We start from the raw sequence: 17386 nt of genomic DNA on the forward strand, positions 1-17386 counted from the left end.
CTTGTTCATAGAATGTGTGTTTTAAAAAAAAATTATTGAAAGTATATATTGAAAAATATTAAAAATGAGTATACCATCCTGCAGTTATTTATATTTTTCCTTTCTTAATTATCTGTATTTTTGCGTTTCAAGTAAATATAATAAAAATAATAAAGAAGAAAAAATGGTCTTTTGTGATAATTTAGCTGCTATAAATGATACAAAAACAAAGAGAAGTCTATCCGGTTCCTTATCAACGGGCTTTCACTCTTTTAATGTGTGTCTGATGTTATTTTTGAATTCATGTCTCTAAGGAAATGTCCCCACTGTTGCTTCTTTCAGGCGTCTTGCTGAGTGGCTTACCCAAGGGATTCATTAGTGATTCCTTACCCTAAGACGCTAAGAAATCATGTTTATATACTTAGTTTCAGTTTTGTCAGCAAAGCTCCTTCCCCAAAAAAGGCACTCTTATTGGTATAAAGTTAGAGCAATGAGAATTATCATTTCTTCAAACCAAAGACAGTTCATCATTATCCAGAAGCCTCTGAATAGTGTTTTACTTAACATTTTTCTCTTCATCTTTTTAACCTTCGGGGCTACTGTGGGTGATGAATCAGCTGACACTACTATTGGCACTTGGAAAAGTAAGTATGATGCTTATAATTTCCCTCATTTTTCCCTTTGAGAACTCTAGATGACAGTTTCTCCTGAGCAACAAATTGTATCTGTTTTCACCAATATTGTAATGAAAAAGCTCCTTAAATGATTGTACTTATTTAATTGTACTTAATCAAAAGCTTTATTGATTGGCAAGTTTTCATCAAGGGTGCATGATATTTGTGTAGATAGTTCACCAAAACATTATGATTTCATTAGATTGATAGATACGGATATAGATAGATATATAAAAGCATATGACAAGAATTGCTTTATTTAATGACCCACAAACATTTTTAGAATGAGAATAATTTCTGAAAGCCAATAACTCAACAGTCACATTTCGGGGTCTGTTGTTTTCCCAAAAGTCTCCTTTTAATAGGTTTTAAGTAAGAGAATAAAAGAAAAGGAAAAGAAAAGTTTGTTGGATATTGCCCAGATCACTCAGAGTTGAGAACATTTTCACATGATGCTCTAGGAACATCTAGGTTGAGGATAGGATGATGGAGAGTATGGGTGGCTTGCAGACCTAGTGCCATCAAGTACATCACAAGAGTAGGCTGGTGAGCCTAACAGCTCCACAGAAAACTATGGCCCTAGGTCGGTCCTCTCTCCCTAACAGGACAGCAATTTTAACTGTGGGAACTGTACACAAAGTGGGAACTGACAGAGCTCAATATCGATACAAAGACAGTGTTTTAAAGAAACTAATTAAAACCATTCACCTAACAAACTAAATGGGGAAATTTTCTTTAAACTCTCAATTTAAGAAAACTATGGCCACTGGAAATTTTTGATTAGCTGCTATTATAAATATTTAGTAATAACTTACTATGATGGAACAGTCTGGTCCAAAACCCCATTGTATGAGGCCCTTAAGCTTTTGTTTTGTTAGTCTCTTACAGAAGAATGCATTGATAAAGTATAATTGGAAACAACAAAGAGAAAACTCCAAGGAAAACTTTTTTATCTGCAGAAGGTAGGACGAGAAAAAATTCTGTATTGGTCTATTTTATGAGAAATATTTACGCACAGACATAATAAGAAATATTTCATGGATGATGTCAGAGCCACTAACAAGTCCTACTCCAAACCAAGTGTCAATACACTTTAAAACTTTGTTTCAGTAAAACACAGTAGTGATTTTCATTAGGCAAAAAATCAAGCATTCATATAGTGGACCAGATGTATAATATTAATAAAAACATTATGGATGTCACTTAGGTAACATTGTTCAAATGCTTTAAAATTAGGAATATCCTTGTCCTGGAAATTCCACTGATATAACTATGATAAATGTGAAGTATTTATACAAAAGAAAGAAATTTAAGCATTCTTTAACTCCATACACGAAAATAAACTCAAAAGAGATTAAAGACCTAAATTCAAGACTGGATACTACACAAATAATTTTTTTTTTTTTTTTTGTCTTTTTGCCATTTCTTGGGCCGATCCGCGGCATATGGAGGTTCCCAGGCTAGGGGTCGAATCGGAGCTGTAGCCACCCACCTACACCAGAGCCACAGCAACATGGGATCCAAGCTGCATCTGCAAACTACACCACAGCTCACGGCAACGCCGGATCCTTAACCCACTGAGCAAGGGCAGCGACCGAACCTGCAACCTCATGGTTCCTAGTCGGATTTGTCAACCACTGTGCCATGACGGGAACTCCCAAATAAGTTTAGATTGACAGTTTTTTTTGTTATTCTTTTCAGCATGATAAGGATGTTATTCTGTTGACCTCATTTTGGTGAGTTTGCTTTTTAGTCCATTCCCAGCTTTCTGGATTCCAGGAGGATTTTCCTCTGCCTTGATAAACTGTCCCAGTTTTGGAACAGGCTATCCCATATCCTGTGTAGATGTGCCATATTTTGGAAGGGTTTTTCTCAGTTCTCTGTCCCATTCCTTATCCTGCATTTGAAATGTATTCTGAAGAGTTTTTATTTATATTTGGGACAATATCTGTTCCCCCTCTGAAACTTTGATATAATACCTCTAGTGCGAATTTGTGGGAAGGGGTAAGTAAATATTCACTCTGGGGAAACTTGGAATTTTGTCTACACAAAAGCCCTTATGCAGCCACTATAAGTGTATTAACATTCTGGCTGGTTCCTTTGTTCTCTTACCTATGGCAAATCCCTTCATTTTTAAGAACTCTGCTATAGATGCAGATAGTTTAGGGTCATTCCTCTCCCAGGAAGTGTGTAAGACTTTATAGTTTATTTCATCTAGATGTCTTTGGATCCTCAGCTCTCTGAGAGAATTTCTTTTTATGGTGCACCCACAACATAGGGACTGAATCCAAGCCACAGCTGTGACCTAGGTCACAGCTGCAGCAATGCTGGATTCTTTAACCCTTGCATCAGGCCAGAGATCAAACCCATGCCTCCACCTCAACCCAAACCACTGCAGTCTGATTCTTGACCCACTGCACGTCATTGGGAACTCCTGAGAGGATTTTTTTTTAACCGTGATTTTATTTAATCTGTTCTGTCTTGGTCATAGAGGAGGAATCAACAGTGTGACTCTACAGCCTGACAAGGGAGAGTATTGCCCCTCTTGCCTTTGATACTCCTTTATGCATTTGAAATCTTGCTGAATTTTTCTTGAAAGCAATAAAGACATTGGAGATCAATGATGAGAAACCAAACAATAACAACCTTCATTCTCCTTGGACTGACAGATGACCCTCAACTTCAGATTCCAATTTTTATGTTTCTGTTTCTCACTTACATGTTGAGTGTAACTGGGAATCTGGCCATCATATCCCTCACTTTAGTGGACTCTCACCTGAAAACCCCCATGTACTTCTTCCTACAGAATTTTGCCTTTTTAGAAATTTCATTTACATCTGCTTGTATCCCTAGGTATTTGTACAACATAGCCACAGGGGACCGGTCAATTACTTATAATATTTGTGTTATTCAAGTGTTTTTTATTGGTGCACTTGGAGTGACCGAATTTTATCTCTTGGCCACCATGTCCTATGACCGCTACGTGGCCATCTGCAAACCCCTGCATTATGTGGCCATCATGAACAGCAGAGTGTGCGGAAGGCTGTTGCTGGACAGCTGGAATGCTGATCATACTCCCACCACTTATCATGATAGTAAACCTTGAATTCTGTGACTCTAATGCAATTGATTACTTTTTCTGTGATGTATCTCCTATCTTAAAGATTTCATGCTCAGACACTTGGCTTTTGGAGCAGATGGTGATAGCCTGTGCTGTGCTGGCCTTCATCACAACACTTTTGTGTGTTGTTCTGTCCTATGTATACATTCTCAAGACCATTCTAAGGTTCCCCTCTGCTCAGCAAAGGAAAAGGGCCTTTTCTACCTGTTCTTCTCACATGATCGTGGTTTCCATCACCTATGGCAGCTGCATTTTCATCTACGTCAAGCCTTCAGCAAAGGAATCCGTGGCTATTAATAAGGCTGTGACAGTGCTCATGACCTCCATCGCCCCCATGCTGAACCCTTTCATCTACACTCTGAGAAACAAACAAGTGAGACGAGCCTTCAGGGACTCATTCAAAAGAATCACATTCCCCTCAAAGAAGTAAAAGAATGCTGAAATCTAGGAATGAAGTTTTCAAAAGATGGAGCTTCCTAAATATAAATCCACTAAGACAAAATTATCCTGTCTTTCTCATCTGTGCTCTAATCTACGCTAATTTCCTCAAAACATCCTTTAGACTTCAAACCAAAATAAGTTTATTCTTTACTCTTCTCATAAATGAGCTAACCACCTTATCAAAAAATAACTATATGTTCATACTAAATATATTAATTTCTTTACCTTCTTTCCAACTTAACCGAAACTACAAAATTTCCAAATGGTGAAAAACAAACATGATGCAAAACAAAACAAAAATTACTGCCTAATTTATGAGAAATGTGTTCAAAATGAATTAACATCACTACAAGAAAGTTGTATTCTGAATCTAAAAAAGAATAAATAAAGACTCAGCACCACTACCTCAGCCATGCATACATGAAATTTTAGACACAGTTAGGCGGAACTAAACTCTATCATAATCCTGGCCAATAAGTTTTGATGATTGAGGATGGCCAAATACACACTAGTATTAAAATGGGCAAAGGACCTGTCCTTCCAGAATGTTTGGGAATTTTCTCTACGACTATCCAGATCTACTTTCAATCCTTTTCCATTGTTTTCTATGCTCCATGAGACTTACCTTACACAGAAGCACACTCAAATATTAAAATCAGATATAAAAATCAATATTTTGCTATAGGGATTGAATATAAAATAATAATTAATGAATGGATTTTGGAGAGCCTCTATAGTGAGTCCAAATTATTTACTGTATAATTGTGTTTTATCAAGGACCAAGCTACCAGCAATGGTATGAAACAGTGAGCTCTAAGATTTCAGCTTGAAAATAGTTAAGAAGGTAGAACAGTAAAAGAAAATTTTATTATTGATGGCATCATAATACACTGTCAATAAAACCAATCCAGAACATGGACAAAATTTTTAAATAAATTTGGAAAAATGCAATGGAGATACAGAATCTATAAATTATTATATTGTGATACAGTTAAACTGATCTATAAGAAATTTATCCTTAAAAGCTGTAAAAATGATAGAAAGTCCACCAGTATAGTTACAATATTAATCACAAAATTAAAGAATACATTTTATGTGAACCTGCTCAAGGTTACTTGTCATTATTTATCACCAACGGATTTTGACATTTTCTGTTCTAACAAAATCACTGATTTTCTTGTAAAGATTGGACCAAAATCAGAAGTCAAATTTGAGGAACCATATTCACAACATTCATTCTGCTAGTACTAACAGATGATCCACAACTGCCTTTACTTTTTCTCATTACCTACTTGTTGACTGTAACTGGGGACCTGGCTAAAATCCTACTTACATTAGTGGATTCTCACCATAAACACCAATGTACTTTTTGCTACATAGTTTTTCCTTCTAAGAGATCTTATTCACATCAGCTTGTACTCCTAGATACTTGTATAACCTACTGTGCTTGTACCATCCAAGCATTGTTTACTAAACGCTTGGTGGTAACTGAATTTTTCCCTCTGGCCACCATGTCCTGTGGTCACTACGTTGCCATCTACAAACCCCTGAACTACACCACCACATGAGCACCAGGCTGCAGAAGAGTCATGTTTTGTTCTTGGATGGCTGCCTTGTTAATCATACTTACACCGTTTAGCTTGAGCCAAAATCTGGAATTCGGTGGCTCTAATGTCATTTATAGCCTTTTCTGTGATGGCTCTCCCTTTCTGAAAGCTCTCATGCTCAGATACATGGGTAATTGAGCAGATGGTTATAGTTTGTGATGTGCTGACCTTCATTACAACATTTCTTTTTGTAGTTCTCTCCAACATATTCATAATCAAATAAGATTTCTGTCATCTCAGCAAAGAAGAAAACCTTTCCTATCTGTTATTCCCTTGTGATTGTGGTTTCTATCACCTACGGCAGCTGTATCTTCATCCACAGCACACCTTCAGCAAAGGAATCAGTTGCTATTAATAAGGTTGTAATTGAACTAACTACTTTTATTGCTCCTCTGTTGATCCCCTTCATTTACACTTTTAGAAACCAGCAAGAAAAACAAGCTTTCAATGACCCAATCAAAAGAATCACCTTCTCCAAGAAGAAAAGGAATGCCAAAATTGATGATTCAAGTTTTCATACATTAGCCTCTCAAAGCATGTATCATTAAGTTACTAAAATTATTTGTTCTTTCCTAATCTGAAATCCATTCAAATTAAATTTCTACGACTGGAAATCATAAACCTCCTAAAAGAAAACATAGGCAGAACACTCTTTGGCTTAAATCCTAGCAATATTCTTTTTTGCATCCATCTTTTAAAGCAAAGGAAGTAAAAGCAAAATAAACAAATGAGATCTAATTAGACTTAAAAGTGTTATACATCAAAGAAAACCATCAACAAAACAAAAAGACAACCTACTTGGGAGAAAATATTTGCTAAGGACATGAATGATATGGTGTTAATATCCAAAATGTATAAATAGCTCATAAAATCGAACATCAAAAAATAACCCAATTAAAAAAAATGTGCAGAAGACCTGAATAGACATTTTCCTAGGAAGACATACAGATGGCCAACAGGCAAATGAAAAGATGATCTCCATCATTAATTATCAGAGCTGAAAATTAAACTACAATGATATATCACTTCACATCTGTCAGAATGGCTATCATCAAAAAGACTACTCCAGGAGTTCCCGTCATGGCTCAGTGGTTAATGAATCCAACTAGGAACCATGAGGTTGCGGGTTTGGTCCCTGCCCTTGCTCAGTGGGTCAAAGACCTGGGGTTGCCATGAGCTGTGGTGCAGGTCACAGACGCGGCTTGGATCCCACGTTGCTGTGGCTCTGGTATGGGCCGTTGGCTACAGCTTCGATGAGACCCCTAGCCTGGGAACCTCCATATGCTGTGGGAGTGGCCCTAGAAAAGACAAAAAGACAAAAAAAAAAAAAAAAAGACTATTCCAGGGCATCCAGATAAAACCATAATTCAAGAAGACACATGCACCCCTGTGTTCAGACCAGCACTATTTACAATAGCCAAGACATGGAAACAACCTAAATGTCCATCGACAGAGGAAAGTTTACCCGAAAGGCAACCAAAACAGCAATTCATGGAAATTACATAGAGATCATGCAGACTTCAACTATAATGCTGAAATTATTTAAACCACAAGTTTCCTAAATGAAAACAGTAAAAGTTCTTCTCAAAAGGTATAAGAAGTTATAAAGAAAAAAAGAGAAAACTGGCAATTGAGTTTTAGGGATGAATGTGATTATTGATTATGCAAAAAGCATAGAGAAACCCGAAGCAAGTATTGAATCTTCAATCCCCCTCTTCCTTACTATACAATAGCAGCCTCCTTCTACTTGGAAAATATATGAAAGTCCTCACCAAGTGCATTGGAAGATAATACTTAGTTTCCTTAAAATCTGCCCTCACTTCAAGCCATGGCTTTTATAACAATACCTAGGACCAGGTCTCAACTTGGCCTTCCTAGGGAGGCAGTTTTCGTTTTATAGAAGGGAAATAATTACTCACCAAAAAAGCTAACATGTACTGCAGGAGTCAAGATAACATATTTAAGAATGGATGGTGAAGGTGCTAGAGTTGAGTGAGGGTTAAGCAAAATGCTGAATAAGGGAGAAAGTATTGATATATCTTAGCATCCTGGCAAAAACACCCAGAGACAGGATTGCTATTATCTCTCAGTCCTTGAAGTTTGGACACATCGGTGCTTGCAGGAAATGAACTAGAACAGCTTTACATCATGTTTTAAAATGGTGCAAAAAGTCTCAAAGACTTAGGAATGCTAGACTGGCTTTACTAACTAAAATCAGAGAACACACCAGCTGTGAGAAGCCAAAGGAAATTCCCTTCACAAAGCAAGTAAGTAGTGTTCTGGTAGAGACAACACCAGCATCTCTGGGAACTCAGTAGTGATTGTTCTTTGTAGACCAAGGATTTGGGTAAGAGAGCCTGTTCTTTATGAATGGCAAGATTCAGAGTGCCAGAGACCAGCCAACAACATTTAACTGTCAAGAGCAAAGTGGACTCCATCTTCCTAATTTTGTTTACCAAGGAATGGTAGTCCAGGGTCATTGTCTTGCAGGTGTCCATGGCAACATCTAATAGCATAAGACTGACATGGGCAGAAAAGAAAGTATTTTTGATCTATATAATCAAGAAGGTTCAAGAAAGCTGAGGGAGGCCATCTCAATGGAAATTCAGTCTCTAACTCAATTTCATACCTGAGCCAGTTTCCAACTACCAAATCTATCATGTCTTCTTGAGGAAGGATGCTGCAAAGCCACAGAAAATACAGACAGATTTATCAGTCCTTCCCCAAAGAGGTGTGATCACTTAGCAGAGTAATTTTAGACCTAAAAAAAAGGGACACCCAAATTCTTTCAAGTTCTGTTGAAGTTGACTTTTCAGTTCTATTGGAACTGATTCTAACACCACAGAAAACAAATGTCCCTATAGCTTGTGTGTTTGGAGGCCAAGTGATGAAATCTTGTCTAATCATTTTGCAGTGGATCCAAAGGATTTACAGTTCCACCTAGTAATTACTTCTGTGGTTGCTGCATATCTAAAAATCAAAATGGACACATTAGTAACTACCAGAATAATTACTTGATCTACACATACAAGTCCATGCATGCAAATATACAATTATCTCAAATCAAAAGTTTAGTTAAAATAGAAATAAATTGAGAGTTTCTTGGTGGTGCAGCAGCTTAGGGATCTTGTGTTGTCAATGCTGTGACTCAGGTCACTGCTGTAGCAGGCATTCCATCCTTGGCCTGGAGACCTCTGAATTTCATATATATACATGTAATTGTGGGTTGGGAGGGATGTCTGGCCCTAAGGACATTCTGAGAAAAAGACAAATGAAAGCATGAATGGAAAACAAAAATAAAATTTCCAGCAGTTGCAAAGACATTCTTTAAAGTTATTGCAGCTTCAGCTCCAATTAAATTTGCAACCTGGAGTTCCTGTTGTGGTTCAGCAGGTTAAGAACCCGACTGGTATCCATGATGATGGGATTTGATTCCTGGCCTCATTCGTTGGGTTAAGGATCCCGCATTGCTGCAAGCTGTGGTGTAGGTCGTGGATGCAACTCAGATCTGGCATTGCTCTGGCTGTGGTGTAGGCTGGCAGCTTCAGCTCTGCTTTGACTCCTAGCCTGGGAACAATCATATGCCACAGGTGTGGCTCTGAAAAGCAAGTAATAATAATAGTAATAATAATAATAATAATAATATTAGTAGTAGTAATAATAATAATAATGATAAGAATAAAATAAATTTGCAACCTAACCAGGTACCTTATGCTAAGGTAAGGGAACTCTTTGTAAAGACTGGGACTCTGAGACATGAAACAAATGTTTAGATAGACACGGATGAAGCTTGAAACAAGCAATGAATACATGATATTTCTTCCACAGAAGGAGATATTTCAGTCATAGCCCACATCCAAAAACAGGTAGGAGTATCACAGCTGCATTTAGAAGAAAACACAAATAGCTATTGTTTCAACACATTAGAAATTAGTTTTTCATCTCATGGAGAAGTCTGAAGGTGGGCTAACAGTCATTTGGAATCCAGAGTCCTCTTACATTTCTTATCTTCCATTAGCCTCTGTTTCACAGTCCTAAGTTACCCCATGGTCCTAGGTGGTTGCCAGAGGTCTAGACATTGTGTACACATTGCAGTAAACAAGGAGAAATGGAAAAGGGGAAAAAAGCACATCCCAGTTCTGACCTCATCTTAAAAGCCTTTTCAGAAATACACTTGATACATCAGCTCTTATATCATTGGTCATAATCTTAGTCATATGGTCATACAAACTGTAAGGGGGCTGGGTAGTATTATATCTGGGTACTTTACACCCTTAGTAAAATTGGGGTTCAGTTGCTATAAATATGGAAAATACTGGGCAGGAAAAGCTAACTTTGTCACAGCAGCTCATCAAGATATTCTTCATAATTTTATACGAAAGGTAAAAAGGCATCTCTTTTTCCCCACCCATTTCATCTGCCATGGAAACTTTTCAATCAGTCTCTGCCAAAAGTGGGATAACAGAGAGATGTGATGTGACTTGGCTAGTCACTGGAAGAAACCTCAGTAGAGGAGCACCTAGTGGACTGAGGAAGAGGGCAGTGGAAAAGAGGGCAGTAGAGGAGCACCTAGTGGACTGAGGAAGAGGGCAGTGGACTGAGGAAGAGGGCAGTGGAAGAGGGCAGGACTTCCTTCTTTGTCATGATTGAAATACATTTGAAATCATGACAAAGAAGAAAGTCCTGCCATTGGTGACAATGTGAATTGACCTTGAGGGCATTATGCTAAGTGAAATGAGTCAGAAAAAGACAAATACCTTATGATATCACATATACATGGAATCTGAAAAAGCCAAATTCATGGAAAAGAGAGTAGAATGGTAGCAAGGGAGATGGAAGAAATAAACTGAAGAAATAACTGAAATTTTGCATTATCAGTTAGACAAATTTCAGTTATCAAACAAATAAGTTCTGAGGATCTCAGGATAGTTCCTATAATTAATAATAGTGTATAATACTAAAAGTTGCTAAAAGAATATCATCTTAAATGATCCCACCACCAAAAAAGAATGGTAATTATGTGACGTGATGGATGTGTTAGCTAATGCTAAGGTTATAACCATTTTGCAATTTATAAATGTATAAAATAAATATGTTGTACAACTTAAACTTACATGATTTTATGTGTCAATTATATCTCAATAAAGCTGGAAAAAATAAAACCTGAGAAGGAACAAAGCAACTCACTACCATCTCCTGCCACCCTCTTGCCCTCCCCTTGGATATCAAAATTTGTTCAGAAAAAAAAAGATTAAAATATCTTTAAATTTGATTTTCTGAATTGTAGCAAATACTGATATTTCAAAGAAAAATCTCTCTTTCTTTTTATGATTGAGTGATATTCCATTGTATATGTATACCACATATCCTTTATTCATCTCTTGATAGACACTTAGGTTGCCTCCAGGTCTTGGCTATTGTAAATAATGCTGCTATGAACATTGGGGTGCATGTGTCTTTTCAAATTAATGCTTTCGTTTTCCTCAAATACCAAGAAGTGGAATTGCTGGATTGTATGATAATTCTAATTTTAGTTTATTGAGGCATCTCCGTGCCGTTTTCCATAATGGCTACACCAATTCACATTCCCAGCAACAGCATACTAGGGTTCCCTTTTCTCCATATCCTCACCAAGTTTTATTTGTGGTCTTTTGGATTATGGCTCTTCCTATAGATGCAAAGTGATTCTCATTGTGGAAGGACCTGGATGGTTTTATGCTGAGTGAAATAGGTCAGGCAGAGAAAGGCAATACTATATATTATCGCTTATATGTGAAATCTATAAAATGAAACAAATGAATGACTATAACAAAAGAGAAACAGACTTACAGATATAGAAGACAAACTAGCGGTTATCAGTGGTGAGAGGGAATGGGGGAGGGGCAGGATAGGGATATCCAGCCCTTGCCAGCTCTATTAAGGTATGTCAGTGGGATTATGCTGCATTTCTTTTCCACTTTAGAAGTTTTCTGTTTCTTTCAAATATAGCAAGTCCATGGATGGAACATCCTTTCTTCTAATAGTTTTCACATACTTGAGAGAAATACCTGAAAGTTATGAATGTCTTACTGTCATTTCTCAAGCCACTGGAAGTGCCCTATGCTCCTTTAAACTCCTTGATACAGTTCTCACATCATCATTTAGGCTTATTTTCTTTCAGTAATGTTTCTTTGGGATCTTAAGCACTGGTCTCCTTGGGTTGGGTCTTATATACTGAGGTAACTGATCCCCAAATTAATTAGCTTGGAGAAGACCACAATTCATGATAAATCAGTAACTTTCCAACCTTCTCACCAAGGACTTTTGAAAGGAAACATTTTGTTCAATGTGGCAAATTTAATGGAATTTTATACCCTTAAACTGAAATATTAAAGTTAATCGTTGAACAGTAACGTGAATGTGATCCTGACCCACCATTTGCTCTTCATCGCTGTTTTGCAGATTTTTAATAACCTCAATTCTCTGTAAGTATACTGGACCTTTCGCATTCTATTACAGCATGCTGTACAAGTCAGTTTTATTACACATAATCCATGCCTTCTGTTCATAAACCCCAGGGGAAAGTTTTCCTTTGTGCTGTTTTTCTTCTTTTTTCTTTTCTCAATGAGTCCCTTAAGTACGCAATTTAAAAAGCAATAAAAGAAAGCTCACTTTTCACAGTGCAAAATCAACTATGAAATATCTCCCTACTTGGAGAATACGCTAACACTCCATCAGATAGCCCTGAATTTTTTTCTACTTCCATTTCCAAATGCAAAGAATATAAGAATGTATTGTATCAATAAAGCCAATGATGCCATTTGGATATATTCACAGTAAATGCTATATAATTTATCTTACCTGAGATAGAACCAAATAAAGAAGTTTCTACTGCCCAACTCTAGAATGTTGGCCTAAGTTCAAACTTACATTAAAAGTGAGGTAGGAGGTGAAAATTTTAGAGAAGCACAGAGCACAATCCACATTTTTGCATTGAGGTGCAACTTAAAAGTCATTTTTCATTCCATTTCTTCCTGATATACTGTCTAGATCTGAGTACACTCAAAATTCATTACTAGCATTTTTTTTCACCCTTTCACATCCTAGAAGAGAATACAGGAACTAAGGTAAGTGCTTTGGAATTTGGATCTTCTATTTTTAATTGTAAATTAAGGTAATTTTGTGGAAATCAAAGGCAGATATTTATAAGCAGCTTGTTTTTTTTCTGGTTAATGGTTTTACATCTTTTTTTGTATAAATGTATAAAATGCATAAAGGGTTCCTATTCATGAAATACATCTAAATCTCTTCATTGCTTTTTCTGATTGATTGTTTACATTTAACATAGAATGGATACATTGAAAAAAACAGAAGACTAATAAAATCTCTCAAAAGACAGAAAGCTTCTCTTTGGTCATAATTTTGCCACATTTTAATTATCAATTTCTTTTCACCTGGTTATATCTTCCTAGAGATATATTTGCCATTCATTAATAAGTAAATAGAAGTTATCAAGATTCTGATTATGGAAGAATAGATGCAAGAAGGAATTCATTGTTTTCATTTGGTGGCCAATAAACACAAAGCAGCTTTAGACACATACACTGTCTTTAATTATTCTAAGTCTTTTTAAATTTGATTCTGGAAATCACTGGGATATTCAGATAAACCCTCTGGACCAGGTCAAATTTTATTTTTTTAATCAAACTAGGAGAAAACTATTAAGGAAGCAATGTGTACTTGTCCTAAGTAGGCATAAATTTTGCCATGGGAAAAGGAAATAAAACAAAAATGGTATAAAAATTTTAGGTATATGATAGGTTTCAGAAAACAACTGAAGAGTTGACCATATTGAGAAAAGGAGTCATCACCAGCAATTCAGTTTCACAGATAAAAAAGATAATTCTAAAAAAACAGAAAATGCTTTTTTTTAAACTTATTTGTGTTTTGGGTTTTTTTATGTTTCTTAGGAATCATGTTAATGGTGAACTCTATATGGAAGAAGCCAAACTCAAACACAATCTGGCTAACAAAACACTCTGAAAATGAAGAAAAGTCTTGATATAGGTCTTACAAATAATGCAGTTGATTTCAAAATTATGTTCAGGGAATTGAAAACTGCTATTGAAAATGTGGTTGCAAGACTATGTCTGTTTCCAAATGTATAGCAGGATTTCACCCTTTTATTTATATTTATGTTCTATATTTTTATTTGTAAAATCTATTAACTATCATAATTGTATTCCTAAAAGTAAAACCTTGGTAAATAGATATCTTTCTTCATTTTGCAGAGAGAATTTTATCTTTATGTCAAGATTAGGAAAATTACCTATGAACTCTCTTAGATGCTGTGACTATATTTTATGAATTTTAGGTCCAGTCTGCAATTTTCTGATTTGGCACACACCTGAGATGGATTTTGAATCATGTTCTTGTTGGTGCCATTCTTGAAGTAGTAATATATATGGCAGTGAGTCTTAAACATATTGTGTGTCATTTGCCTTTATTTAAAAAAAAAAAAACCAAAAAAAACCTGGAGTTCCCACTGTACTGCAGCAGAAATGAATCCGACTAGAAACCATGGGGTTGCAGGTTCGATCCCTGGCCTTGCTCAGTGGGTTAAGGATCCGGCGTTGCCATGAGCTGTGGTGTAGGTTGCAGATGCGGTTCGGATCTGGCATTGCTGTGGCTCTGGCATTGGCCGGTGGCAACAGCTCCAATTAGACCCCTAGCCTGGGAACCTCCATATGCTGCAGGTGTGACCCTAAAATGACAAAAGACAAAAAAACAAAAAACAAAACAAAACAAAAAACCCTTATATGTCCCCTCCTCATCATCATTTCCATAGAACTTAAGGGCGTGCCCAAACATTCTGAAATCTATCCACGTACTCAAGGCCAAGATCTTACAGTCTGTATTTGGTATGATAAAGTTAAAAAAGAGCAAAGATGTAGAACATACAAGGCTTTAGGTTCAATTTTGAGCTAAATTACTAATGCAGTACTTCTCCATTTTGCTATGAACTTGAAAAGTTTGTAGAAATACAAATGCCTAGAACTCTCACCCATGGGATTCAAATGGATTATATCGGTTGTGGCATGGGTATTTATGTTTAAAGATTCACCAGCTTTCTGATAGAATGCTGGCACTTAGATATAATACCCCAAACAAAGTCTTTAATCTGAGCCTCAGTTTTCTTCTCCACAAGGTGGGGATGGTAATACTCTATTCAAAGAGAATCTTTGGAGATATTAATAAGAAACTTCATGTACATCTCCAAACAGTTCCTAGCACATTGTCGGTGATCAATGAATGTTAGGTTCTCTGTTGTCTTTTTTGTTCTTTCTGATTGATTCTAATAGTTAATCCTGACCATTATTTTTTTTAACTCTTCTTGTCTACTTTAGACCATAAGTGAGAAATGAGGAATCATTCAGTGCAGACAGAGTTCGTCCTTTTGGGTCTGACTGATGACCCTGTGTGGCAGATTGTAATTTTTCTCTCTCTGACTGTTACCTACATGTTGAGTGTGACTGGAAACTTAACCATCATCATTCTCACTCTGCTGGATTCCCACCTTAAGACACCAATGTACTTCTTCCTACGCAATTTCTCCTTTTTAGAAATCTCCTTCACAACCTCTTGTATTCTAAGGTTCCTGATGAGCCTTGTGACAAAGGATCGAACTATTTCCTACATGAGTTGTATGGCTCAGTTATTTTTCTATTTCTTTTTGGGAGTAACTGAATTTTACCTTCTGGCTGCCATGTCCTATGACCGTTATGCAGCTATATGTAAACCTCTACATTATACCACTATTATGAGCAACAAAGTTTGCTACCAACTTGTACTCAGCTCCTGGGCAACTGGATTCCTGCTCATCTTTCCTCCAGTGATCTTAGGACTCAAGTTGGAATTCTGTGATTCAAATGTCATTGATCATTTTATTTGTGACTCTTCTCCCATCCTACAGATCTCTTGTTCAGATACACATTTTCTAGAGCTCATGTCTTTTCTCCTGGCTGTGGTGACACTGATGGTCACATTGACATTAGTGATTCTCTCCTATGGCTCTATCATCAAGACAATTCTCAAATTCCCTTCTGCTCAGCAGAGGACCAAAGCCTTTTCTACCTGTTCTTTCCATTTCTTATGGAAGCTGCATCTTCATGTACATAAAACCATCAGCAAATGACAGAGTGACTCTAAGCAAAGGGGTAGCTATGCTCCACACCTCAGTTGCCCCTCTATTGAATCCCTTCATTTATACCCTAAGGAACCAGCAAGTGAAAGAGGCCTTTAAGGACATGGTCCAAAAATTTTTATTTGCTTCAAACAAATGAGAAAATTATAAAAAGTATGAAGGAAAAAAATGAATTAAAATGTTCCCCCTTTAATCGTGTTTTAGAATGTCATCTTCTGCACATATTTTTAGATTTATTAGCATAATATAATCTAACATAAAATTATATAATAATAAAATTATATAATCTAAAATTTGTGTGATACAAATATTTTCAGTAAGGCTCTATATGAGCTCTATAAGATGCCTTTTAAAAAATGCTTTAAGAGGTTTGATTTCCAAATCTAGACTCTGATCACAATTTTCCAAAGGATTCTACTGAACAGAAGCAGCCTCATTTCCATAGCTGTATAGTCCAAGCAGAAAGATGTACACAGAACTAAATGCATAGCACCTGAAATGATGACTTTTCATTGAAAAATCATTGGTAATATCATTTGCTTTGCAATAGCTGTCACAGTGTGAACAGACAGAACCAGGACAAAAAAAAATTATTCTGGTTTTCTTCAATCTAACTTAGAGACCATGACAATAATATATTTTATATTAGATTTAAATATAAAAGTTTATGAGATTTTGCTATGCAAATAGTTGGATACCTTTTTGGAATTTGGCATGTAAATATAAAAGTTTATGAGATTTTGCTATGCAAATAGTTGGATACCTTTTTGGAACTTGGCATGTAAATAGAATTTTGTATGTGGAATCATATTTTTAGAAAAAAAAATGACCATTTGACAGAAGCCACAAAATCAGTTATATAGTAAAAAAAAAAGTTCAGTTATATTACACATAACATTATGCCCTGAAAATTTTTTGCATATATTTTTAATGTGTTAGCAGATTGTACAAGTTAAGAATTTGGAGATATACTTTATAATAATTTAGTTTATGAAATATTTTTTTATTCAGTTAGACAATAAATTACAGTCCTTGTTTATGCGATAAAAAAGTAATCAAATTCTATATGACCACAAATGAAAATATTTTAATTAAAATTCTAAGTTTTTTAATTTATTAAATAGATATCATCTATAGATGCCTGTGAGTTGAATTATAATGTAAGACATTACTTTATTGCCTTACTTCAAAGCCTAAAGTATGTTTTGCTTCTTCCACAGAATCTTCCCGGTTGAATAAAGCTATTTTCTCTATCTAAAACATTCCTATTTAGAATGTAATACTTATTTTCCCATATAATACTAAATTGCACTTTAATAGTCTAGTCTAGTTCGCTGAGCACATGGTGATGTTACTGGTAATGATCGCAATACAGGCTAAA

General features: G+C 36.0%; 1 protein-coding gene and 3 pseudogenes across 2 annotated transcripts in view; all 4 read left to right on the forward strand.

The window, feature by feature from the left end:
* The window catches only part of LOC146403237 (olfactory receptor 6C3-like), a 555083-nt gene that overhangs the window by 473696 nt on the left and 64001 nt on the right, over window positions 1-17386 (forward strand). The window lies entirely within an intron of this gene.
* LOC146403248 (olfactory receptor 6C2-like) lies at window positions 3277-4204 on the forward strand (annotated as a pseudogene).
* LOC146403249 (olfactory receptor 6C2-like) lies at window positions 5161-6370 on the forward strand (annotated as a pseudogene).
* LOC146403250 (olfactory receptor 6C75-like) lies at window positions 12408-16144 on the forward strand (annotated as a pseudogene). The gene has a single exon (XR_014803313.1). The product of XR_014803313.1 is annotated as an olfactory receptor 6C75-like (transcript).

The sequence above is a fragment of the Sus scrofa genome, chromosome 5 (assembly GCF_054392235.1).
Source record: "Sus scrofa isolate SSC_HxYL_T2T_F1_AM1 chromosome 5, Sscrofa_HxYL_maternal_Yorkshire_Landrace_v2.0, whole genome shotgun sequence".
Classification (NCBI taxonomy): domain Eukaryota; kingdom Metazoa; phylum Chordata; class Mammalia; order Artiodactyla; family Suidae; genus Sus; species Sus scrofa.